Source organism: Acomys minous, assembly GCF_964271855.1.
Source record: "Acomys minous genome assembly, chromosome: 10".
Lineage (NCBI taxonomy): Eukaryota > Metazoa > Chordata > Mammalia > Rodentia > Muridae > Acomys > Acomys minous.
The window spans coordinates 86,500,031-86,526,038 of NC_140491.1; the positions used below are offsets into that span (position 1 = coordinate 86,500,031).

Consider the following 26,008-nt stretch of genomic DNA (forward strand, 5'->3'; position numbering starts at 1 on the left):
TGGGTCCAGCTCCTTTTACTCTCACGTCCTTCGTGCTGTTTGGTAAGTAGATGCCACAGATATGACATACTGTCCACTCCGTGTCTGCCGAATGCTGGAAACACTTCAAGAAGATGAAATTTTCTACTCGGGTCCCAGGAAAACACAAGCAGGCAAGAAGCGGTGACCCTCACACAGCCAAGGGGCAGTTAGTGTCCCCTCAGGAGCATGTTGTACATGGGGGAGGGAAGACACCAGAACCAATCAGGAAACCAGAAAGGAAGCAGGAAGGAAGAGAACTGGGCAGGCAGCCATAAACATCTGCTGTCGTTTCCCACAGTGATAGACTGTGTAGGGAGGCAGCTACCAAGATGGCTGAGGTAATGCTCTGAAGATGGAGAGTGAAGCCAACCAAAGCCTTCCAGACTTGCTTGAGCACACAGCTGAAAGCAGAGCAGACAGAGCCATTCCTTGCAGATTACAATGTCCCCATTCTTTGATCCATGCACATTTCAAGTCTGCAAAGGGATGGAGAGCATATACAGCACTTCCCAAATTATTCCACGAGAGGACCTTTCCTCTGCCAGCAGCCTGGAGTGAGGATCACATTTTGTGTAGGCCACACTGCCTCACGCACATCAAGTGATACAACTGAGAAAGCTACAAAAAAAAGCACAGCCACTCTTCAAATATACAGCATGGCCTGGGTCCTCACTGAAGGCATGCTGAGTAAATCAATCGGGAACATTCAGGAATACTCCAAGACAGTGGACCCCATCCATCATGCCGAGGTGAAGGTGAAATGTGGGCACTGCCTTCTAAGAGCAGATGCTTTACGGAAGTTCTTTATCTTCCTGTTTTGTTGACTAGTTCATGCTGATTTTTTAAAGGTTTATTTTATTTATTATGGACATAGTGTTCTGTCTGCCAGGACACCTGCATGCCAGAAGAGGACATTAGATCACATCATAGATGGTTGTGAGCCACCATGTGGTAGTTGGGAGTTGAACTCAGGACCTCTGGAAGAGCAGCCAGTGCTCTTAATTGCTGAGCCATCTCTCCAGCCCATTGGTGCTGATTTTTTAAGTAGTGAGCAGGACTCCCAGCGGCTGCCTGTGATCCTCAGGAAGGAATGTCTTCTAGATTGTGTTCTTCTTTCCTCTCCTGCATGTCTTTCGACATCTCACAAGTTTCCACTTGCTCCTTCCACATATCTCTAAGTCTAGCATGAAATCAATACTTAGAGTCTGGATTCTGAATGTTATGCATGCATCCTCAATGTAACTGATGAATTCAGACTGGGATTTCTTAACTGACTGGGGATGCATCATTGTCGTCTGTCTACACATCCCCTCAAGGATATCCTTTTTGGCCTTAGCCCAGCAGAAGAAAATTAAGCTGTAACTAGTTGAAGAGGCACAGGACAGGAGCAACACAATATTTTGCCTAATTTAGACACATCCATATTCGTTCAGTGGGTCTTTTCTTGAAATTAATCATAAGTCCAAATGTCCACCACCACCTTGAGAAGATGTTTCCAGAGCCTGTACTTTTATACCAACATGGGTTTTAAATTTTCATTCGGAGAAAGGCAAGGAAGATGTGGATCATAATCACAACAGGGCTCACCTGGCCCGGGGGGGGGGCAGGGGGGGAGGAGCCTGCAGTTGCTGGACCGATGTCATCCATCAGTGGATCACTCTACGTGGCATCTGTGTGTTCTTAAGGCAAAGTTTCAAAGTGAAAGGTGAGTTTAATCAAGCGGGAGTATAATTCAATCTTAAATCAGATCATGAAGTAAAGGAGCATGTTTTAGAATTTAGACTTCATGGTTGGGGTCGGGGCAGAGCCACGTAGTTTAAGACCAAACTTTCTTGTCTCACTACTGGGGAGGGATAGCACAGCTCTACTTTATTTCCCTTCTGAGCGGAGGCAAGGGACAAGGCCAAGTCTTTCCGGTTTCATTATCCACCGCTCTGGAAATGCAATTGCCTATGGTAGTTTGATGTCTCTTGTCAGCTGTGGATAAGTGTTTGTGCTAACGATGCAAGGACAGCAGGGGAACACACGCGGGATGCAGTTGCCAGGACGCACATGCAGAATCCTAATAAGCATTTCTCCAGCTCAGAGACTCCTGCATTGCCTCGAGGGGGAAGTGTCATATGAGACTGGCATAGCTGAATAGGGAAACAGCACAGGCGAAGGGCACCCTGATGTCTGCTTTCTTGAAATCTCTAAGTATAAGGAACGAGGCTGACACGATGAGGAACTGTAGCTGTGGCAGCTTTGTTCCAAGCATTTATAAGCAGCAAGGGTTTGAATGGCTTTGTCATACCATCCTATGCGCCTGGCCCAGAGCGGGCACCCGGCTCGTTAGAGCGGCTGTTATTGTTTGCAGTTCTCTTCAATGTGTCGGGGATGCTTTGCTGTAGCTCAGTCAATGGAAATGACTTATAGGTTGGCTTCATGTGCCATCCCTCTGGTGTACCACGTTCTGCCCACTTTCCATTTCTGTCTCTATGCTGCCACAACTGTAAAAGTAACTAAATCTCACTTTTTTTTTATCTTGAAGACTGTTTAGACACAGAGGGAAACGGAAGTCCTGACGAGCACTTCCATACCTGGAAACCATCAGTAATCTGGGTTCATTTACAAAAAAGAAAAATATTAATGAGAGGGGGTAAAAAGAAAGACATTCTATCCTGCAATTCAGAAGACAGGGACTGGAGGGCCACACTCCAACCTCAAGAGTGTGACCTTAGAATGTCCAGCTCTGCCAGCTGCAGGGCTCTTGGAACAATTAGCATAAGAGAAAGCGCTTGGTAAATGGAAAAGTCCTGATCTGTGCAGGTTAATACAACTGACCACCACTAGAAATGAGTGTGAAGCGCCAGACAGCAGGACTCACATCCCCGCTCACTACCACGCTACCCTGCAGTTACACTCCAGCCCGTACTTTACCTCCATCTTGCAAGATGAATCATATATTTCCTTGTAAAAGTAATGTTATTCTCCTGTCTCAATTGTTGTCTGGGAGGCTTATTGCCTGCCTCCTTCTGCTGACCTAGGCCTAGTCCTAGAAAGTCCTAGCCTCATCAATCTAACCTAGGATCGAACCCAGGCCTAGAATGTTTTCAGCCCCTGAGACTTACTGCTTAATGAGCTCACCCTTATTTGTTCTTTCTGAGCTCTGAGCTCTGGGCTGACTGGTTCAACTCAGCTGTTCTGGCTCAAACTCTTCTCCCAGCTAAATTATTTAATCTGGCTTCTCTCTCAGCCCAGAACTGCTCCGCTCGGCCTCAAACTAACTCAGCAATCCGCTCTGATCTTCTGGCTTCTCATTCTCTGGATTGGTCCGTCTTTACCTGAGTTCTCTCTCTGCAACCCATCTCTGCAAATGAATCCAGATTACTGATGGTTTCCAGATACAGAAGTGCTCGTCAGGACTTCCGTTCCCCTTCTGTGTTCGATCCCTCTGAACAGTCTTGAAGATAAGAAGGTGAGATTTAGTTACTTTTACAGTTGTGGCGGCATGGAGACAAAAATGGAGAGTGGGAAGGACGTGGTACCCTAGAGGGATGGCACATGAAGCCACTGTCCTGATCAAAACTGCTTCCTCTCTCTGAAAAACTTCCTATTAAGAAGCTCCCCTTTCCTCTCTCTCCTCATGAGTGTTTGGCGTATCCGATTCTGTCAAATCTTCTCTGATTTGTCACCTTTTCTGCCACTCAATTAGACATCATCATTTCAAACATGGATGCTTCCTTCTACAAACTAACTTTACCTTTGTGATTAAAGGCAAGTATCATCACACCTGGACCTAAGCTTTTCTTTACCTGATTCTTGCTCTATACCAGGCCGGCCTTGAACTCGGGTCTGTTAGCCTCGGTCTCCTGGATTAAAGGCGTGTTTGTATCTCAGCTGGGTCACACAGACCTAGGAGGTCTTTGGATGTGCCCTCTTGCCATCACAGCCATGTTCGGAACAAACACTCCTCTACACACACAATTCCTGCGTTTTTACGATACATTTCTAAGATTGGGTAATTGCTGTCTCGTGATGTGTTCATGCTTTGCCAGGAGCAGCTAGAAACCCACGGTGATGATTAGTGGCGATTCCCTGCTTGACAATTAACACGGTTTCTATGTCTACTATGAAAATCAATGCTGAGTCAGCGAGTGGGTTCTGAATGTTACGTACGCACCCTCAATGTAGCTAATGAATTCAGACCAGGATTCTGTAACGAGCTGGGGACGCCACTCTGTCAGCTGTCTGGACATGCCCTCAAGGATGTCCTTTTTTTTTTTTAATTTTAGCCAGAAGAGAAAAAATGAAGCCAGAGTCGCCGAGGAGCTGGGCTTCTGGGCACACCTATGCAGGATTGTATTGATGATTTTCATTGCTGTAGGAAGACTCTTCCACTGTGGGCAACACCATTCCTTCCCTAAAGGGAGCTACCCGAGCAGCAGCCTTGCATCCTTTGTTCTCTGCTCCCTGTTTGTGGATGTAATATGACCAGGTGCTGCAAGCTTCCACTGCTGCTTTGACCTCCTGCCATGCTTGGGATGGACTGTGAGCTAAAATAAACCCTCCCCCCCCCCTTAAGTTGGTTTGGTCAGTTATCGCAGCAGCAACAGCAAAAGAAAATCAAGATGCCAGCCGCTAGCAAAAGCACAAAAACTGAACAGGCAGAATGGAGGAAGGAGAGAGAGGAGGAAACTGAGGGTCTCACGGTCTCCAGATCTTATCATCTAGTCTTGAAGAGCTGAGCATGGTGTGGGCAAGCACAAGATATGGTTATAAATGAAAGGCAGAGGAGCCTTACTGCTTCGCCCCCTCACTTCCCACCACAGTCCTCCGCAGCAGGACTAGCAGTAGGGAACCGTGGCGTTGCGCCAAGTGCCCATCAAGTTGAAACCACGAAATTCTTTCCACAAAGTGCTTAGCCCCACTGCCACTTGATTTCCTACTGGGCGTTTATTACTTATTTCTCATCTCTTTCTATGGCATCGCGGGAGGATTAGTCAGTGATGTTTTTAAATTATTTGATAGGAACTACAGTAAATAAATAGGAGGAACTTGTATTACCTCAATTTTAAGTTAGTTTTCTGTAGTATACTTTATGTTCCCCAAGTTCCTAAAGTCACAGAAAGGTCCATCTGCATACCACTAAATTGGCTTTGTTTTTCCCAGAAGAGAGGCTTTCATTCGGTTTGTATCTGCTTAGGTTTCTTCAATTTCCATTGTCTCATTAAAAAAAAAAAAAACAATAGAAAGTACTTGCTTTTTATTATCTGGTGTACATAGTTTCTATTTGATGAATTGTTTGGCTGATTTTTTTAGGCAAAGAAGCAAATTAATTTATAGAAGCTATTAATACCAATTATTAATGCTTTTCATTTTGTTGGTTTCAGCAATCTCTGCATGACACATACTGCAGCAAAATGGAAATTGATTTCACCAACTTTGGCAACACTGCAGTGTTTTGTAACCTTTGCAATGATGCTTATTTGAAAAGCTGGGTTTAATTATCCTTCTTTTGCCTGCATCTCAAGATGCTGATGGGTACCAATTCTATTTCACTCGACGGTTAAAAGTGAATTCATCTCAAGTGTGCCTACATTGTCCTTATTTTTTTGTTTTTGTTTTTGGTCACACAACGAGACTGTAACATACCCACCAGAAAAGATCAGCCCAGCTTATTTGATTTATATATGGCTGGGTTGGTTAGTTTTGGTTAATTTGATAGAAGCTAGGAAGGTGTAAATTCAATTGAGAAGATGCCTCTATCAGAACAGATCCCTTTAGGCAAGTCTGTGGGATCATTGTCTTGATTGATGACAGGTGTGGGAGGGCCCAGATTGTGGCAGGTGGTACCACTGCTGGGGAGGTGGTCCTGGGAGGAAAAGAAAGATAGCTGAATGTGAGCCTGGATAACAAGCCAGTAAGCAATAGTCTCTGCTTCAGTTCCTGCCTCCAGGTTCCTGCCTTGAATCCATGCCCTGATTTCCCCTTCATGATAAACTATAAGCTGTAAAGCAAAATAGCCCCCTTTATCCCCAGGTTACTTTTGGTAGGTGTTTTATCACAGTGACAGAAAGAAAACTAAAGTCATGGTTAGATCTTTAAAAATATAGAACATATGTCAGGCAAGAAGCTGTGTGGAAGCCAGCTCTGAAGGAGTGAGTCTAACTAGGTCTCGCTGAGACGACCTAAGAGCCCACAGAGACTCAGGACCGTTACAAAGCAGGCGAGCTGGGGGCTCAGCCTCAGGAAATACTTCCACTTATGACTCTCCAATTACAGCTCCTTTTGGTGTCTTCTTGTTTCTCTCTCTTTGGGAACTGGATTCCCGATGATGTCTGTGCTTTAAGGACAACCAGAGGTGGCTGTTGCTCCCTCTCTGGGGGACAGTCAGGTGGTTCTCGTACAACCTCTCTGTGTTTGCTCCAGTTGTGTGATTTGCTCTGTACCTTCTTATCTTTGAGATTCACACAGGCCTCCATGCAGCCTTGATTTGTGCTTCCTTGGGCCCAAGGCATCCTAGTCACATAGAGCAGCATGGCTCCCAGGCATGCAAGCACTGGTTTAGTTAGGGTTCTACTGCTGTTAAGAGACACCATGGCCACTGCAACTCTTATAAAGGAAAACTTTTCATCGAGGCTGGCTTAAGAGTTTCAGAGGTCTAGTGCAGTATCGTCATGGCAGGAAACATGGCAGTGTGCAGGCAGCCATGGTGCTGGGGAAGGAGCTGGGAATTTGCATCTTGATCTGCAGGCAGCAAGGAGAGACTGACTTGAACATCTGAGACCTCACAGCCCCACCCCACCCCAGTGATAGACCACGCCTACTCCAACAAAGCCACACCTCCTAATAGTGCAAGCTCCCTATGGGCTGAGCATTCAAACACTGGAGTCTATGATGGGCATTCCTATTCAAACCACCACAGCTCCTTGTATGGGCTTGAGGCAGGGGGCATTTCCCTTAACAGTGACCATGGACAGAGGTGTGGGCTAACTACTGTGATTAGCTGGTATTCCATACAGTATTGGAGAACATCCCTTTGCAGATCTTTTCAAAGGTAAATGTAGCAATATGGGCATGCCTTTCTCTTATGGTCTCCTCTCATTTCTAAAAGCCAAGCTTCCCAACATCAATTCTTTTTTTTTAAACAGCTCTTGAATTTCAATGGGCATGTTGACAGCTTGCCAGCTATCACCTGTGTCTTGAAACATTGAAGGCAAGTCCTGGTGGGAGATACTCTTTGTCCCAGTGTCCTAGGCAGTGGAATTATGTTTCTAAGAGAAGAAACTTCACAGAGACATGAGGAAGGTGAGAGAGGGGACAGCCTGACATGCTTGTATTTCCTTTGGTGCTGACCTTTTTCATTAACTGCTATTAGTTTCAATTTGACACCTAGAGAGAGCAAAGCAGGAGGATCCAAGCCCAGGTTACCATGGTTGGGATAGGAATCAGAACGTGTGATTTTTTTATATATGTATATAGGTATAACATCTGACTAAGTCCCAGGGAAGTGAAGCCCACCCTGAGTGTCTTTGAGTTGTCACTCTGGCACTTATAGCTGCTGTGATAATTGATGTACTCATTCATTGGTCTCTCCGAGCATCCGCCCTTGAACTAGCAGACAGATGTGACTCTGGTTTCAAAAATTATGTTCAAACATCCTAATGTTGCATTTCTAATTTCCTGCTGATCTTGCTGAGCGATCAGTCTCTATGCAGCAGAGGCCAGACTGCTGGAATCTGCTTTAAGAAAGAATATTAAAGTAAGAAATGAGCAAGATAAGTTTGATTTGGTCAATATTCAATTATATCCCCCCCCCCCCCGTAGCCTGACTTCTTTAGGTAGCAGAGTTGCATTTCTCTAACGCTCATCTAAGATTTATCTTCCCCGAGGGTAAATTTCTGAGAAATGCCTGAGATTGCAAGATGACTAGATTTTAAAAAACAAAGCCACAGGGGTAAAGCTGTTTAGTAAAATGATAGAAAGAGCAAAAACCAGAATCTGATTAAAAATGCAAGCATGCTTTAAGAACTCTTCAGAGAGAAGTCTTGGGAGACAGCCTAGATTTGAGAAAACTATCCAGTTTTGTGTGTGTGTGTGTGTGTGTGTGTGTGTGTGTGTGTGTGTGTGTGTGTTTAGCTACAGATTGCCTAAGCAGCAATCCTCATGTCCTGTGAATACGAAGGCTCCTCCTCTCTGTCCCCTTCTGTGACATTACAAGGTCTCCATGTCACTGGCCACACGGTATGGCTGGCTGGGCACCCTCACACACTGGCTCTGCTCTCCCATATAAGGCAGGAGGGTCCTCCCTGACCTTTACATTTGCCAGTGTGACTGGGGGAGGTGGCAGTTCAAGTGGAGGTCTCACATAATACCAGTTTTCTGGATCATTTGATTTATTTAAGTACCTACAATGCAAGGCCCCCTGGGCGTTCATCCAACCAACTGCTTATGCTTCCATAAATAATGTCAGCTCTGGGACTCAGCTGAATTAGGCCAAGGGCTGGCAACAGGGCTTCCTCTCATATTCCCTGAAGGTCAAGATATTTAGACTATGAGCATATAGGAGTCCTTTGAGAATAGCACTCTAAGTTGGGCGGTGGTGGTGCACGCCTTTAATTCCAGCACTTGGGAGACAGAGGCAGGCAGATCGCTGAGTTCAAGGCCAGCCTGGTCTACAAAGTCAGTCCAGGACAGCCAGGGCTACACAGAGAAACCTTGTCTCAAAAAAAAAAAATATATATATATATAGCACTCCTGAGAGAGAGAGAGAGAGAGAGAGAGAGAGAGAGAGAGAGAGAGAGAGAGAGAGAGAGAGAGAGAGAGAACAGTACTCTAATGTTCATTTCTAGTGCAATTCACTCATCTCAGTGCAGGTTTTTCTTTTGGCTGGTGTAGATAGAGATAGGCACCCCCCAAAAAAAAACAGCACGAGAAAGCCTGAGAATCTAACCCATTGATTAAGCCCAACAGGTTTATGTTAGGTGGCCAGCGTGGCTGTCCAACATGCTGGCTCTTCACAGGGAGAAAAGAGTTTGGAGAATGAGTTGGGTTTTCCGTGCAGCCAAGGTCAAGGGGAATTTAAAAACTCAAATCCATGGCTGGAGCAGTGGTTCAACAGTTAGGAGCATATGGCGCTCTTGCAGAGGACCAGCTCTTGGTGGCTAGAGCCTCCATTCCATGAGGCAGCACACACCTAACTGCACTCCAGCTTCAGAGGATCTCGTGCTTTCTTCTGGCCTCCATGGGCACTGGCACCCACGTGCACATACCCACACCGGGATGCACATAGACACAGAATTACAAAAAACAAAACAAATCTTTAAGGGTTGAAATTCCGTAGAACCTATCTCTGAGCCACAATGATTAAAGTGACCCATCACGGTAGTTAAGATGCACAACTTATTGACCTTGATCGTTGCCACAAGCCAGAACTGTAACCAATAAATGGCATTTGTTCCTTCCTACTAAATAGCCAGGAGATGAGAGGGACCTGGGGAATATCTGCAATGGGCCCTCAGGGGAGGGAGTCACTTCTGGCTAGTCCATTACAGGGATGGCTTCTGGGAACTATGAGGCCTCAGCACCATGCACAACAGACCTCACCACAAAGAGGGTTGCCATGGAATGTTCCTGAAGAGAGAGGACCTGGACACTAAGGACCAACTAATGAGCCCAGTTACTTCCCAATCTTCTCTTGAAGTGCTATTTCTGTGGCAACTGCTTCTCCACAGCTTTCTTTTCTTTTTCTTTTTCTTTTCATTATGTATACAGTGTTTTGCCTGCCTGTACACTTGCATGACAGAAGAGGGCGCCAGATCTCATCATAGATGGTTGTGAGCCACCACGTGGTTGCTGGGAATAGAACTCAGGACCTTTGGAAGAACAGCCAGTGCCCTTAACCTCTAAGCCATCTCTCCAGCCCCTTCCCTACAGCTTTCTACTATGTCTCTTCTACTTCCTCATTAAAATATGAAATATTTTAATAATCTGTCTCTGTCTCTCTCTCTCTCTCTCTCTCTCTCTCTCTCTCTCTCTCTCTGTGTGTGTGTGGGGGGGGGACACGTCGAGGTCAGAGGGAGTTATTAGTCCTCTTTCTACCACGTGAGTTCTGGAAACCAAACTCAGGTCATCAGGTATGGTGGTAGAAAAGCACCTTTAGTCTCTGAGCCATTTTGCTAGCCCAAGAGATAGCTTTGCTGGTTTTCCTCAACTGAAGTCGGACTTCCAGATTTATCATGCCATTTAGGTCTTAAACACATACATTCTTCCAGGCCTCTCTAGTGTGCCTGGGAAGATCAGGGGTCTGCGGACTGTCTAGTGTTGGCTTCATACTCTACTGGGAACAGATTCTTTTCCTCACTTTCTGTGTCAGCCCTGAAGAGAAGATATGGTCTCTAAGCCTGACACTTTTTTTTTTCCTTCTCTGGATAAATAGCACTTTTCCAAAGCAAACCTCTCCTGTCACAGAGTTCTGCTTGTTGGAGTCACGTGCTGGGGAAAGGGCTTGCTGAGGTCAGCTCCACTCACTTCTGAGACCATCCTTATTCCCCCATATTTGTGGAACGCTTTCCTCTTTCCTGAGTAAAGATCTAAGGCATCAATTCACTCAACATGTTCTCTGTTAGTACCTGTTATTGAGAGCACAAAACAAGGTTTTAGTGACCTTTATTTCCAAAATAAATGCAGGCATCAAAACACATACCTGTCCAAAGGTCCACAGGAAGGGCACAGCATCACATGTGTGACTGCCTTCACCTCCCGAAGGTCATTTGGGGTGAGTCTGTCTGGCATAGTTATCCTACGACACATTTCCATAATGGGGGTAGTTTTCTTTTCAAGCAATGCTATGGTTTTCTTGTGAGGTTTGCAGGCCTGAAGGAGACTTAGGAGCTTTCTTGAGATGTCCTGGATCTATACGATCCAGGAACTTGGGGTGATCATGAGGCTGTGTTGTAAGTAAGATGTCAGCTAAGGCCTGGAAAGACTATACAAAGGGGAAATTACAAAGGAAGTTTGAGAGGATGACAGAAGAAACCAAGCTGATGGGAGAGATACAGAGAACAAGAGGGGGAGGGGGAGGAGGCCAAGAGAGCAAGCACATCCTTTGTATATCTTTACTATGATGAGAAAAACAGGACTCATATGTGTGAAAAAGGTCTTGCAGTTCACAAGGGAAATCCATGAAGTACTGTAGCTGCAAAGAGTCACACAGGGAAGGCGAAGAGTCACCGGGACATGACAGGGCGCGGGAAGGACTCTACTATTGCCACTATTAGGGCAGACCAGCATCCCATTTTAAGAAGTAAAACAGCATGTGTGTTTCCCTTTAAGAATTTCTGCTGCAGTCAGTGATTTCTACAAATGGAGGCTATGGCAATGCACCTTTTCTTTCCAAAGCATACATTTATATACCAACTCCCTCATTCTCCTTGAACTGAGATTGGCTTTGTTGCTTTGTGGCTTTCTATTCGTGTCCCTGGGAAAGCTGCTAGTACTTTTACAGCCATTCAGAACAGCAGTCCCAGAAGTGGTGCGGCTGGTGCCAAGTGCAGAGTTGTTCCCTTGATGCTGTAGAGTGATCGTCTGTGCCAAGGCAGGGTGTGCTCAGGTCAATGTCACAGAGGCCACCAGCCAATGCCCCAGGGTCTACAACCTGAACAGCCTTCTGGTCTAGTCCAGATTAATTTCTGGCACATAATTATGAATCAGTGGTTCTTTTCATTTTTCTCTGTCCTGAAAGCTCTTTGACTCTTTTTCAGGACAGTCCTCTTCCGAGCTCAGTTTAAGAGCGAGCCTAGCTATTTTATTATTTGCAGCATTTTATTAACTCTCCTTTTTATGGGAAGCCGAATAGAAAATATGGACAATAATTCTGTCATGGAACCCAGATCCAAAGAGCTACAGTGTCAGCTTCCTTGCCAGACTTCAGCGGTTGCCTGTCATCATTTGCCACCCACCTCAGTTGGTTTAACACATCCTCCTTGAGTTATTGAGAGCACAAAACAGGGCCTCAGTGACCTTTATATCACAAATGAATGCAGACATCAAAACACATACTTGTCAAAAGGTCCATGAGAAGGGTACCTAGCATCACAGGTGTGACTGTCTTCCACTTCACAAGGTCATTTGGGGTGATGGCATCTGGATTGGCTATTTTATGACACATTTTCATGACGAAGGGAGTTTTCTTTTCAAGTAATGTTATAGCTTCCCTGTGTAGTTTCCAGGCATGAAGGAGACTTGGGAGCTCTCTTGAGATGTGCTGGTAAATTGAGTACAAGTCCAACATCACATCGCTTTTCTGTATCACTCCACGTGGCCCAATCATGAAGCATACAGATGATCTACCCGCAATTTGAAAGCCTCGTTTACATGCAGCAATCCCACCCAAAGGGCTCTCTGTATCCATATCCTTGCTTCGTTCATAAGCAAATTCAGTTCATCATACCTGTCCATAAAAGGTCTAAGATTAATTTCTATTTCTAAATGGGACAACTATTTCCACCTAGGTATTTTGAAAGTTACTGTGTTAAACCAGGCTTAGGGTTTGTTCGGGAACTTCTAAGCTGGGCCGATGTAGGGCATGAGTTTCACAAGAATATTTTGGCAGAAAAGAAAAAAGAATATTTTGTCAGATTAGATATTGCCATTGAGGTGGAAGTTTATTATCCACCTACCCACGTCTGTGTCAGAGACCTTCAGAAGAATTGCAGAGAGCTTTCACAAATCACTTTTTCCTGCCAGAAAGCTTTGTGGTGGATGGAACTAAATATTCAGGCTCATAACTCTAGCACTGAATGCTCACCTTCTAAGAGACCTTCAAGATTTGTTCTACCATGTTTCATTCCTGCGGATCTCAGAATTCTTCAGAAGCCCCACTCTCTTTTCAGGTACCCACCATCACCTACCGTTCTTCTGCCTACTGATGGGAAATGGTTGCGTTTCATCTTTCTTTCTAAAGCCCTTTCTCCAAATCCAGTTTGTCTTTTGGCTCCTGGCCATTAGGCCCTCTCTGAACCTTGTATTCTCTATCTGATGGCCCTATTCACATTTGTTGTATGATCTCATAGGTATTTAACTACTACATTTCTAGCATAAAGTTTCTTCATTAGAAAATTTGCCAAGTTGAAACTCTTGGTTTGTAAAAAGATGTGTCTATGTAAGATCATACATGAATACGAGTGTCTGTGGATCCCCTAAAGCCGGAGTTACAGGTAGTTGGGAGAACCACAGGTAGTGCGTACTGGGAACTGAGGTCAGCAGCAAGGATTAAGTTATCCCATCACCAAACTCTTAGTTTTTAACTTTGCACCCTGTGATGGCTCCCAACTCTATACCAGGCTCACTGATATATCTGTCTTTACTGCCACAGGCAAGAAACTCATCGTTGCCTTCTCTTCAGTGGACGCGACACTTACTCAGTGGTGGGTTCCTTTGCGTCTTCTGTTTCCTCCTCATCTGTTTGTTTTCATCACTTAGTATCAGGTCCAGTCATGTGCTTTGCTGCTCTCATTAGTCTGACAAAGCATCCATTTATGTCATGTAACGTAATGAAAGAGTCATGGAAGCAGGTTTATATAAGCATACCAAACATTTCCTGATTATTTTCCTAATACAGAATTTTCCAGCTTTGAAAATTACAATTCGTTACCATCTCTGTTTCCAAATATGGTCTCATTTGAAAATATGTTTCAAAATTTCCAGAAAAGTCAAATATTATGGAGCAGAGTACTGAAATGTCCCTACTACAGAATCTAAGTTGGTCTTCATCTGTACCTGCATCTTATTTTCTTCCCTTTCATTGTAGATTTACTCAACCTGAATCTGGTTTTTGCTAGACACAACTTCCCTCATCTTTTGGATGTTCTATCTCTCTGCACCACAAAGACATTTAAAACCTTTGAACTGAAAAGTGGGTTAACTGAAATTAACAATTCACTTAGTAGCAGATTGGAGATGACAGGATATGGCCTTAGTGAAACTGAAGACTGATAAATACAAAGTATATTATCTGTAAAACTCAAATAATAATCACTCATAAAAAAAAAACCAAAAGGAAATTTAACAGTTGAGTCCAACAGGAGGGTAAATGTGGCAGAAAAAAAATTGAAAGAGTAATGATATATATCCCAAAGTGGAAAGACTTTAAACATTGAGTACACTCAGTGATTCCCAAACAAAAAATCATACTCTGGCATATCATCATCAATGCCCCAAGAGCCAAGAATGAGAGACAATCTTTTTAAAACTAGTATTTTTATTAATAAATTCAAACATGAGCGCTGCAACCCCTTCCTTCCCCATCAAATTTCTTCTGTTCCCCCTCCAAATTTCATGGTCTCTTTTCAAGTTATTATCTGTATATACATATACATATACACATGCACATATATATGTGTATACATACACTACTGACTACTTGGGATTAGAGATTCTATATAGTCATCCCATATTATCCCTTTCTCAGCAACCATTGACTACTTGTAGCTCATGAAGAGGCAAGCTTGAAAGCAGTTAGAGAAAAGTGTCACACCGCACAGAGAATAATGATATGACACAACAACAACAACAACAACAAAATACAACCCTCAAAATGATGAAGTGACATGAGAAACTCCCTGTCTCTGTTTTTGTGTCTCTGTCTGTCTGTTTGTCTTCTATCCTTCTGTCCTTCTGTCTGTCTGTCTGTCTGTCTGTCTGTCTGTCTGTCTGTCTCTCTCTCTCTCTCTCTCTCTCTCTCTCTCTCTCTCTCTGTGTGTGTGTGTGTGTGTGTGTGTGTGTGTGTGTGTGTGTAAATATTTTGATCCTGGGAAACACAGAGAAACTTGCAATACTGAGGTTTATTTTGGCTCATGTTCAGGGTCATTTCATCCAGGCAGAGAAGCTATGATGGAGTTCAAGGTGGCTTAGAACATGGAAGCAAAATCTTGGAGTATCATTTGTTCAATTCTGGCTTGACCAAGGAATGGAAAGGTGGACTGCAATCTAGACAGGTCGCACTTCCAAAGGCCAGTTCCCGGTAGACTCTTTCTTCCCTGTAGGCTCATGTCCCAAAGGTCTATAACCTCCCAAAACAGAGTCACTGATTACAGGCCAACTGTTCAACCACATGAGCCCATGGAGGACAGTTCACATTCAGTGCATAGTGTGCACGATAGTCATGTTGTGTATTGTTATACAACCTGAGAAGTAAAGCAGTTTAAGAAGAAGGACACAGACTCCCTTTACTTCTCCTGGCTGTCTAGGGCCAATGGGTTCTTTTGGGGCAGTACCAATCTCTGTCAACAGTAAAAGCAGCAAGCAGTCTACTCCGAGCTGCCATGTTGAAATGTTTCTCTCTGACTATCTCCAAGCAGACACATCATTCATCTCTGGTCTCTCCAAACTGCTACACACCACCACCACACACCACACTTTCTATTTCTGGGCTCTCTTATTTTATCTTCCTCAGAGTCCTAGACCATGTCCCTCTCTGTGCTGCACGAGGCAGGCAGTTATCAGCTGGCAAAGACCATGCCCCACAAGAGGCAATTATCAGCCGTAAACATACTAAAAGCACAAACTAAAACCCCACACTTGTGATTAAAAGAAAAACATATTTACTTAACATAACTGACTTTACAAAGAACCCAAAACTTTCATTACACAGGAGTCACTTTTTAATGATACTTGTAATTATGTAAACACACACATACACACACACACACACACACACACACACACTAAACTGCAGATTGATTTATCAGAAATTATCTATATTCAAAGATGTAGAAACTTGTAGAAAAGCTAAAGGAAGTTGTGCTATTCCACTTTCTGTCACTGTGACAAAATAGCCAAGCCAAACAAGTTACAGGAAGAAAGCTTGATTTTGGCTCATGGTTTCAGAGATGTTGATCCATGATAACTCAGCTCTTCTTTTCTGGCCCACAGTGAGGCAGACTTTATGGTGGGAAGCACATGATGAGCATAGCAGTTTACCCACGATGCACAGAAGTATGAGGAAGAGGTTGGGAATAAAATCAATCCTACACATACATTGTCCCAGTGAACTACTTTCTCTAGGTAGGACCCATCCCATGCTAGTCCATCCTGTAGTAACTAAACAGGTTAATCCATTAATAAGATTAGAATGGCACCATCAGCTGGGACCAAGCCTTCAATATGGCAGCACTTGAGGATATTTATTCTTAAAATGCTGACATTGTCAAGAATGAAAGGGGGAGGTTGCCAAGGGCTTGTAAGAGGGAGAGAAGATTAGCAAAGGGTGATTGGTGGGTCCAGGTTGCAGTTGGGAGGGAGTAATAACTTCAGATATTCTAAGGCAAAACCGCTAAATATACCTGACAACAACTAAGTGTATATTTCAAAATACCCAGGAGTGTTGTGAGATTAGCCCACCAAAGACCACCATGCAAATACTTATAAGCTGAAAAGTTTGTATTGCCAGCCAGTGTTTGCTTGGGGAATTGTCTAAATCATGCAGCTCTGGGTTTTACAGCCCTTTGTCATTTATTCACAAAATCCACATCCTAATAGTCATACTTCAGTTAGCAAGAAGCAGAACCACAGAGGCCAATGAGCATGGTTAGTGCATCCAGGACTTTCCTGGAGCTATGGACTAGCATTTTGATGGATGAGGTCTTTGTTTTCATATTGGCAGGTGCTGGGCTTTAAAGTCAGAATGGTGCCTTTAACACGACATCAGTTGTGCTAAGGTCTGGGGGCCTGCCACAGGAGGGGGGATTTTGGATTATCTGGACAGAATAAAGAGATGAATGTTTGAAATGATGGGCATGACAATCCCCTTGCCTTGTGTGTACTAAGATATTATAGCTACTCTATAGATATTTATGATTAGTGTGTGCCAGTTGAAAAACTGCACACAAGGTGGAGACAAAAGAAAACTAGAGCTGGGCGTGGTGGCGCATGCTTTTATCCCAACACTTGGGAGGCAAAAGCAGGCAGATCACCGTAAGTTTGAGGCCAACCTGGTCTGCAAAGCGAGGACAGGGCAGCCAAGGATACACAGAGAGACCCCGTCTTGGGAAACAAAACAAAAACAAAACAAAAACAAAAACAAAACAAAAAATCAAGCTGAGAGGAATAAAAGCAGAGTCACACAAGAAAAAGTGGAATAAAAACAGAGTCACACAAGAAATGGAAAATGTGGAAATATGCAGGGAGTATGGTTTCGTCCTTCGAATTTTCTTGAAAGACATCTGACAGTTCAAAAGCAAAGATGACAACAGTTTAAGGTGTGGCGCGTAACGTGTGTAAAAGTGGAAGTTATGATGGCAGTGCTGCACAGGCTGAGGGGGAAGCCATTGACATTCCATACCGTGAAGTCTTCTTCTGTGATTGGCAGATGGGAAGAGTGAAAGGGAAAGGAGAAGAACCGTGAGGAGTCGGAGGTGGACTGTGGAGCGACGGAGTCTAGGCGCTAATGAGCGCGGAGGTGGAAAGGCCCTGTTCCCAATGCCCTTCCATGATGTGATGTTTCCAAAGCTTTAAAGTCGTCTCTGTCTTGGTACACGTTAGAAGCCACTTTCAAATGCACTAACGAACAGGCTGGGCCTGCTGCCGGGCTGTCATCTCTTTCTCTTGCTGCCTGCAAATCATCTCTCTTTGGTGTCAGAGAGAAAGAGATCTCCCCCAAACAGACGACTTTGAAGTTTTCTCTCTAGAAAGAAAAACAAACCAAAAAAACAAAACAAAGAAAGGATAGATGGAAACCAGAACAAGAAGCCGTAGCGGAGAGAGGAGAGGGTGACCTTAGGTCTACCTCAGATTTTTTTATTCGCTTAGGTTTATGAATTAGTAATTATTTCCATGATTGCACAAAGGCTTATTATTATAACCACCGAATCCAGTTAACATCTGAGACTCTTTGGTGCATCCATTTTTTTTCTTAACATTTAATATAAAATCCTAGTACACAGAAACTGACTTCTGTGTGCTCTCTTTACATGCCCAAAATAATTTATCTAGTAATAATGATTTATTCATTTAATAAATATGTATTGAATGCTTTCCACATTCTAGACTGGGCTTGCCAGCGTGGACCACATAGTAAATCAAAGCCAAAGTCTATGCTTTGGGGAGTTTGTCTTCTACCTAGGGAGCCAGGGAGCAGGCAGGCATTGCTAGGAAAAAAAAAACCATACACATAGCAATGAAAGGGAGACACAGAGCCATACAGGTGTGTGAGTGACAGAAGGGACACATCTTGGGACAAGTCAGCTGCATTCTCAGGTCTCCTAGAAAAGGTGACATTTGATCAGAGACTATTAAGTTGGCTTCCTTTGTCATCTGCTTCTCCTTGTCTTTATTTTTCTTCCCAGCATTCATGAGTGGGATCTTCTCAGAAACACACTGGCACAGATTTAGAGGTACTGGGTATGTTAATTATGGAGCAATACACACAAAAGGAAGGAGGTGAAACCGGGTCAGGCAGAAGAGGAAATGTTGGATGTTGGCTAACCCATATCTGTAACACAGATCCTTTAAACAAAACAAAACAAAACAAAATGTTTCCACCCAGCGATAGCTTTGTTCACTCATTAGTTTAAATAATGCATGTAGTCCAGTGAGTCACCAAACAAATAGTTAATACACATTAACTATGTGATAAGCACTCAGATAAAGACTAAGTAGAAAGAGGAAGTACCCTGCCCTCTGGGAGCCCTGTGTCCAGCACTGGAGAGGTATGTGCGAATAATTGCATCTCAACATGGGACTTGTATTACATGCAGGCTCATGGTGTGCCAGAGGGGATGTTTAAGTGATTTAGCTGGAAGTGTGTTTTGTAGCTGGCTATCTGGGCGGGCTCATTGCTATACAGTCTTCTTCAAGGAGCACACAGTCTCTCGAAGAATAGTAAGTCCTGGGGAGGCAGGAAGTTGATAAACACACCCTCAGAATCTCCCATGTCTCGGCCATCTCTGGGGGCTTCCGCTGATTAGGTTTTAGAACATCGGACGAGCAATGAATAAATAAAATGTTCTTTCAGGCAAGATAAAGGAGCTGTACTAGTTTTACACTGACCCCCTCCAGTTCCAGCCGCGGACAATGCGGGGGTACATAGCTTCCCCGTGCTTGAGGCATTTCTCCACAAAGGAGCAATACGCAGACACATGGAAGGTATTTATGTCACAATCCATTATACATAATCTATTTGTTTTCCACTAACATCTCCAAGTTCTGGTAAAGAGGACTAAGGAGAGAGCCCTGTCCACCAAAAACCAAAAGAAATCTCGAAATTCTAAAGAAAAAAGGGCAAAAATAAGGAAAGTGAGCTGGAAATAAACTTGCTGAAGACAACTGCATCAGATCTGCATTTAGAAAAATCCAGGTACTGTGTTTTTTTTTTTTTCAGGAAAAATACATACAGCAACATTGTAATTACTGTGACTGCTTTCTATGTGCTTACTTTTTATGAATAGTCTAAATAGGTATGGAAGGACTCTAGAAATATTTAAGAAGAGAAATATTAGTTCTACTCACACTTTCACAAGATTACTATTATCTTATACTCTTATTTCTGTTAACCTTTTCCTGTGTGTGAGTATGTATGTTCACATGTGTGCAGACCAGAGGTTTATGAATGGCATTTTTCTGAGTCACTTCCAGCTTATTCTTTGAACGGGCTGTCTGGCTGATCCTGGAACTTGCTGAGTTGGCTAGACTGGCTGTCCAGCGTCCTCCTGTCTCCACATCTGCAGCCCAGGGATCATAAGCACACACTGCACTCAGCTGTTTATATGGGTTCTGGGTTCTGAACTTGAGTCTTCACACCTGTATGGCAAGCAGCCGGCCCACCAAGCCTTCCCACTTCATGCTTAATGCGAGCATCCTGCCCGTCACATTGTAGTGCTTAGACAAAACAGGTTCTGCTTTTAGAGCAGTGACACCGAAGCAGAAAGGCATCATTTCAGCAGCCAGGAGCCAGAAGGTCCAAATTCAGTGTTAGCGTTATTAGCTGTGGGTGCTCCATCCATGGTTAGCCCCTAATTCTGGGAGAGGACACAGTTTCAGAGGAGAATAAGATGGCTCCGTTTACCAAGAGCAGTTTCACTTATTTAGAGACTTTAACAGGAATATGGGGATTTGGAGGCAGCTTGGGAATGAACTCATGGCCGCTGGGGTTGTCCAGTCCTGCAACCCTTTCCTGGTGTGCCTTCGTGTCTTACATGTGTCTTCGTGAGAACTGCCATTGCACTGTCGTGTCCTGGAAGCTTGGGCCAAATCACCCATTGTTGATGAAATTTATCCCCATTCTAAAGTTACGCATCCATTTGTCAAACGGTATGCGTGATTTCGAGATGTAAGTGAGATGTGGTAAGTGTGAGCAAATGGGCTGGTGTCTTTTTGAGGTGACAATTGAATAAGAAGGGGTTTCCTGCTTCTGCCTGTTAGTCAGGTGAGATCCAGAGACAGCTCTGTACCTTTGCGCTTTTCTTAGGCTGGCGTGTTTGATGACAGATCGGGCGTGTGAGGACTGCAGAAGAAATCACAAGGCTGAAGCTGGGCTTGGTAAGGTGACACCAGAGTTTGATTACAGACCATAGACTGAGCCTGTGAAATTCACTCTGAAATGTGTGAAGGAAAACCCCTTTGTGCGCCTGACAGAGAACTGGCTTTTTATTGTTTTGCTTTGGTAACTTATTGACAGTTTATGTCAGGAAAATTGTCTTTCCTCGGAAGTGCTTCAATTTTTCCTTGGTGACACCATTTGTTTGTTTTTATATGGGGGGGGGGAGAGAGAGAGAGAGAGAGAGAGAGAGAGAGAGAGAGAGAGAGAGGGAGGGAGGGAGAGAGAGAGAGAGCGCCATGAAGAAGATCATCTCAAAGCAGATTTTAAAAAGAATTTCAGTTCATTTTTAGTTGTTATTGGTAGATGCCACATGGGAGATGACAGTTTGCTCGGGAGAGAATGTCCTCTGTTGTCGGGCAGCAGTTCCAAACACACTAGTCTTGCTTAGTAATAAATGGCTATAATTTGATCTGTGTTCTGGGCACATAGTACACTCCTGGAAAGAAAAGTAGCTCTCCAACACATCCTAAAATGACTATAAATTATCATAGAGTTATAATATTAATTAATATAATTATGTTAAAAATGATCATCTTGCTGGATTCCCACTGCCTTCTACACAACGTGGGGTTTTCAGCATTTCCCAAACTGAGATGACTATGGCATGCAGGGTATTTCCCATCTTAAACAACTTTAGGAATGATGTTTCTGCAGGTGTCGTGAGAGACTCTGACTCCACGCCAATGCAGGCTCCTTCTACACGTGTCCCATGTTGTCCACGGGGCCATCTATCAGAGCCCCTTGCTGGACTTTGTGACGCTGCCTTTCCTACTATGTCAGGCATCAAACAGTCATATGCAGAAAACTATCTCTTCACTCCAGCCGTCTATTGCGAATGATTTCATTTAAAAGTGAAGATTTAATAATAGAAACTCAATAAGGCCTTCACAATGCTTTTGCAGGCTGGGTGTCAAAGTCTTAGTTTTTGGACTTTTATTATGATATGAAGAGATGGTGAGATTTGATGATTAGTTTTTCCTCTTTGGGTGGTGAAAAGATTGAACTTGAACTGATTTAATGCTCCCACCAATTCGGGGTGCTTTCTTTTCTTTTCTTTCTCTTCTTTTCTTTTCTTTGAGTACTGGAGATAGAAGTCAGCACTTCACACATGCTAGGCAAGCCTCTACCACTAGGCAAAAGCTAGGTTTTAAAGGCATAGTATGCATGTGGTGCCATCAAAACCAAACCAAACCAAGCCAAAAACAAAAAACAAAACAAAGCAAAACAAAAAACCTTACCTTGGGACAAGATGTTCAATTTGTGCTCTGAAATACTATCCAGAAATGAATATGATATTTTAATTTCATGCATAGCTGTCTGACTACTTGATAACCTTCTACAATAGCCTTTCAGGACTTTGAGGCCTTTTTTTAAAAAAATGAGAAACCATATATTTGCAGGCAAAGCACATGGTTCATACTCAATTATAAGTGGAGTTTAATCATCTAGTACGGGATAAGCATACTACAATGCACAGACACAAAGAAGATCAGTAACAAGGAGGATATACAGGAGGATGCTTAAATCTCTCTCAGAAAGGGAAACAGAACAGGCAGAGGTAATGGTTGAAGAGAGGGAACAAGGTAAGAGAGGGAGCGCAGAGATAAATAAGAGAGGAGATCAGACCTGGGGAGAGCGGGACAGGAGGACAGAAGGCCTTTAGAGGACAGAGAAACCGTGGGCGGGGGCATCTCTGTGACAAACTGGAGAGCTAAGTCAGACTAGGCCTCTGGGAGGATATGAGAGGGACCTCGGGGACTAAAGAGGACACCTTCTAACTAGACACGACTCCTAACGGAGGGAGGAGAACACCAACCCACCCACAAAACAACCTTTGATCCAAAACTTACCCTGCCCACAAGATGTGCAAGGGATAAAGATAGAACAGATAGAGCAGAGATTGACATAAGATACAACCAATGCCTGGCCCAACCTAAGCCCCACCCCATGGAAGAGAGCCTATCCCTGACACTATTAATGACACCCTGCTATGCTTGCAGACTGGAGCCCAGCAAAGTTGTCCTCTGAGAGGCTCCACCCAGCAGTGGTTCAATACAGATGCTGAGACTCAGAGCCAAATATTGGGTGAAGCATAGGGAGTCTATTGGGAAAGTGGGGGGAAGGATAGAGGGACCTACAAGTGACAAGAACTCCACAGAAGATCAACAGAGCCAACTAACCAGAACCCATAGGAGCCTGCTGAGACTGAAGCACCAGCTAAGGACCATGCATGGACTGGACCTAGGCCCCCTATATAGATGTAGCCCATAGGTGGCTCAGGCTTCATGTGGGTTCACTAGTAAGGGGAGCGGGGGCTGTCTCTGACATGGACTCTGTTGCCTGCTTTTTGATCACTTTCTCTTGGTGAGACTGCCTTTTCAGGGGCTTCCCACAAGGGAAGAGGACGAACTCAGTCCTGATGCAACTTGATGAGCTAGGGTAAGTGGTTAGGAGGCTTCCCCTTTTCTGAGGAATAAGGGGGGCAAGAGGGAAGGAAGGGTAGAACTGGGAGGAGAGGAGGGAAAGGCTACAACTGGGATGTAAAGTGAATAAATAAATACATTAATAAAAAGAGAACATTATATTTTCACCCTGCACTTAGAAAATGTACAAATATTACTATCTATTCAAAGATTGCATGAGATATGCTCTATAAGCTATGATGTCATCTGAAAATAAAAATTTGAATTACTTCTTTGTAAAAAATTAAAAATGAGACACTTAGATGACATGATGCAGTATTTCACTGACATGATCTGGAGAATGAAACTAGGAGGGAGATCTTAAAATCCTTGCTCTGGAGTGATCAACGTTAAGAAAGTAAATGCTAGTCACCCAGGAACTCAGCTGACATACTGCAGGCTGGCTTGCACAGCCAACTGGGGCTCTCACTCGTCCTGGGCCTCTTCCACACACCTGGAGAGTGCTGGCTCAAAAGGGACAGTTAGAGTCTGCAATCTTGACAGTGGGATAGGTGAGGGGTTACCTTGGCGGTAGCATGGTCACCACCATCACAGGGTGATGTTCTCCTACAGTAGCTTAGTCTCTCAGACACCTGTGATTTCTGAGGCCATCAGGGCACAGTCTGGACTTGGGGCTGGAATCATGGCATGTGTCAAAGCAACATCTCACCCATCTTCTTTGAACACAACAGCCTCCATAGGAGGCCCCGTGTTTGGGGATAGGAATCTCCATCCCAGGTAGCTAGGATTCTGGGAAAGGCTTTTGTCTGGAAGTGGAGCGAGCATACATCCTAGCTTCCCTAAGACTTATTATAGTTTATCTTATTTGGTGGGTTTTGTTTGTTTGTTTTGTTTTCTTGTAAGACAGGGTTTCTCTGTATAGCCTTGTCTGTCCTGGACTCACTTTGTAGACGAGGCTGGCCTCGAACTCACAGAGATCCACCTGCCTCTGCCTTCCCGAGTGCTGGAATTACAGGCATGCACCACCTTGCTGGCAATGGATTTTTTAAAAAAAATTTATGTGTATTGTTCTGATGTATTTAATAGTGTCTTCTTTTCCTTTCAAAAATCTCCTGGCTTGACAATATATTTACTCATGTTCCTAAGAAATCACTGAATCATTGAACCACGTTTCTTTCTTCTGTGATGTAAAAGAGCCTCTGCTATGAGGCTTGAAGGTGAGGACAACAATGTCAAGACTAAGAGGGAATCGGGTTCGAACTGGGTAATTCTGGAATGATAGTGACTATGGACTGGGTAGTAAGACTGAAGACTGTTTTTGCCACTTAAGGTGCTTTTTGAGGAACGTTCTCTTATCTGCCGGGAAGGGTATAGAACCAGAACCAGCAGCAGGATCTTTCCATGAAGTTTCACTCAGCTGAAGAACTTGGTTCTCCCATCTTCCACCATCGCAATCCAACCATGTGTATAACCCATCAAGTTCCGGAAAGGATTCATGGAGGAAATTACCCAGAGTGAAATGTGCACTGCGACTCTGGAAAGTGATGTCATCTCTCTCTGCCTCCTTTGTCACCTACTAGCTTAGAGGACTCAAAAGGTACATTTATAAGTGGCTAAGCTTAGAATTTGTTTTCTTTTCGGATCCAGCATGCTGTGTGCTGTTTCAGGGGAAGGCATTTTGTTGAGGAACTCCAGAAGCTGCCTTGGATCCCCTGTAAGCAACGTGGCATTGAGAACTTATTTGCACTTAGTTATTACTTGAAATCATCTCAGAAAAATGAGTGAAAGACTGAAGACTTTTATATGGCTTTATTGAAATGTGAGTCATTATATGACTAACTTATGTCCACCCAAAGCAAACTAAAAGCTTACAAATTGTCTGGGTCTCCTCTACTGTGTAGATAGGCAAGTGTCTGTTATGACTACAACGGAGTCACACTTGTTCAAAGGAAAAGCAAATGCAGGGAGGCAGCAGTATACACATGGGCTTACTTTGTGCGTGGATGTGGCTCGAAGGCATTTCTTTTATACTCCCTTCTTTTATATCATGATGTAGTTCTGGGTGTGTGGGGTGTTGGGATGAAGTTGGATACTTGCAGGATGATTTCCTTTTTCTCATTGTTTTAAGCTTTGCTCTTAAAAAGATTTGTATATATAAATATATATACATATATATATATTAAATTATGTGTATGTGCGTGTCTCAGTGTGGGTATGTGTCATAAGTATAGGTGCTTATAGAGGCCAGAAGAGGACAGCAGACACGGAATCTGGTTGTGAGCCACCTGACATCAGTGCTGGGAACTGAATTCAAGTCCTTTGCAAGATGTGTTCTTAACCACCAAGCCATCTCTTGAGAGCCTTTAATTTTGCTCTTAAAGAAGGTGACACTGGTTCTCTTCTCATTCCCAGAAGCCAGCTGAAACCTCTGCACTTGTGGTCATTTGAAGCTTGAAGTACTAATCCTTGAGCCACTGATTTGTCTCAAGAAACCCAGCACCTTTGTCTACCTGTAGCATCCCGTGCAGTGAAAGCTCCTCTCCAGCACCTCTGCACTCTCATGGGCCTGGTGGCTTTCTTGAGTTTACCTTTGTAGCTGAAGGCTGGGCATGTGGTTGATGGCTCTAGCAAGACCTCAAGGAGTAAAGAAAATCTTTAACACTCGACACTCTCATTTGGAGCTTATGAAACTGCAAACTTCATCGCATATTTTAGTAAAAACAACATTGCTTTTCTTACATCCAAATGGCAGTGCCATTTAAACCTGGCAGCTCGTTTCTGTTTTGATCTTATTATTTTTTTAAACATTATGGATGACATATTCTTACTAATTCCCCTTTTCTTTTGAATTACCTGGTCTACTCTTCTCCCTTTCTGTCTGATTATGCTTCCTCTTTTTAGCTTGAATTTCTGTCAGGATATATGTTTTTCATTTTAGTTTGAATTTAGTGTGTAATCTGCATGCGTACTTGAGAACAAGGTATCA

The 26,008-nt window shown here is 43.7% G+C and overlaps 1 long non-coding RNA gene across 1 annotated transcript; it reads left to right on the top strand.

Moving 5' to 3' along the window:
• The first annotated feature begins 3,304 nt into the window (after positions 1-3,304).
• LOC311607036 lies at positions 3,305-25,580 on the top strand. Its single transcript, XR_014782513.1, has 3 exons — positions 3,305-3,478; positions 24,353-24,619; positions 25,435-25,580. It is a non-coding gene; the product is annotated as an uncharacterized lncRNA (long non-coding RNA).
• The last annotated feature ends 428 nt before the right edge of the window (positions 25,581-26,008 follow it).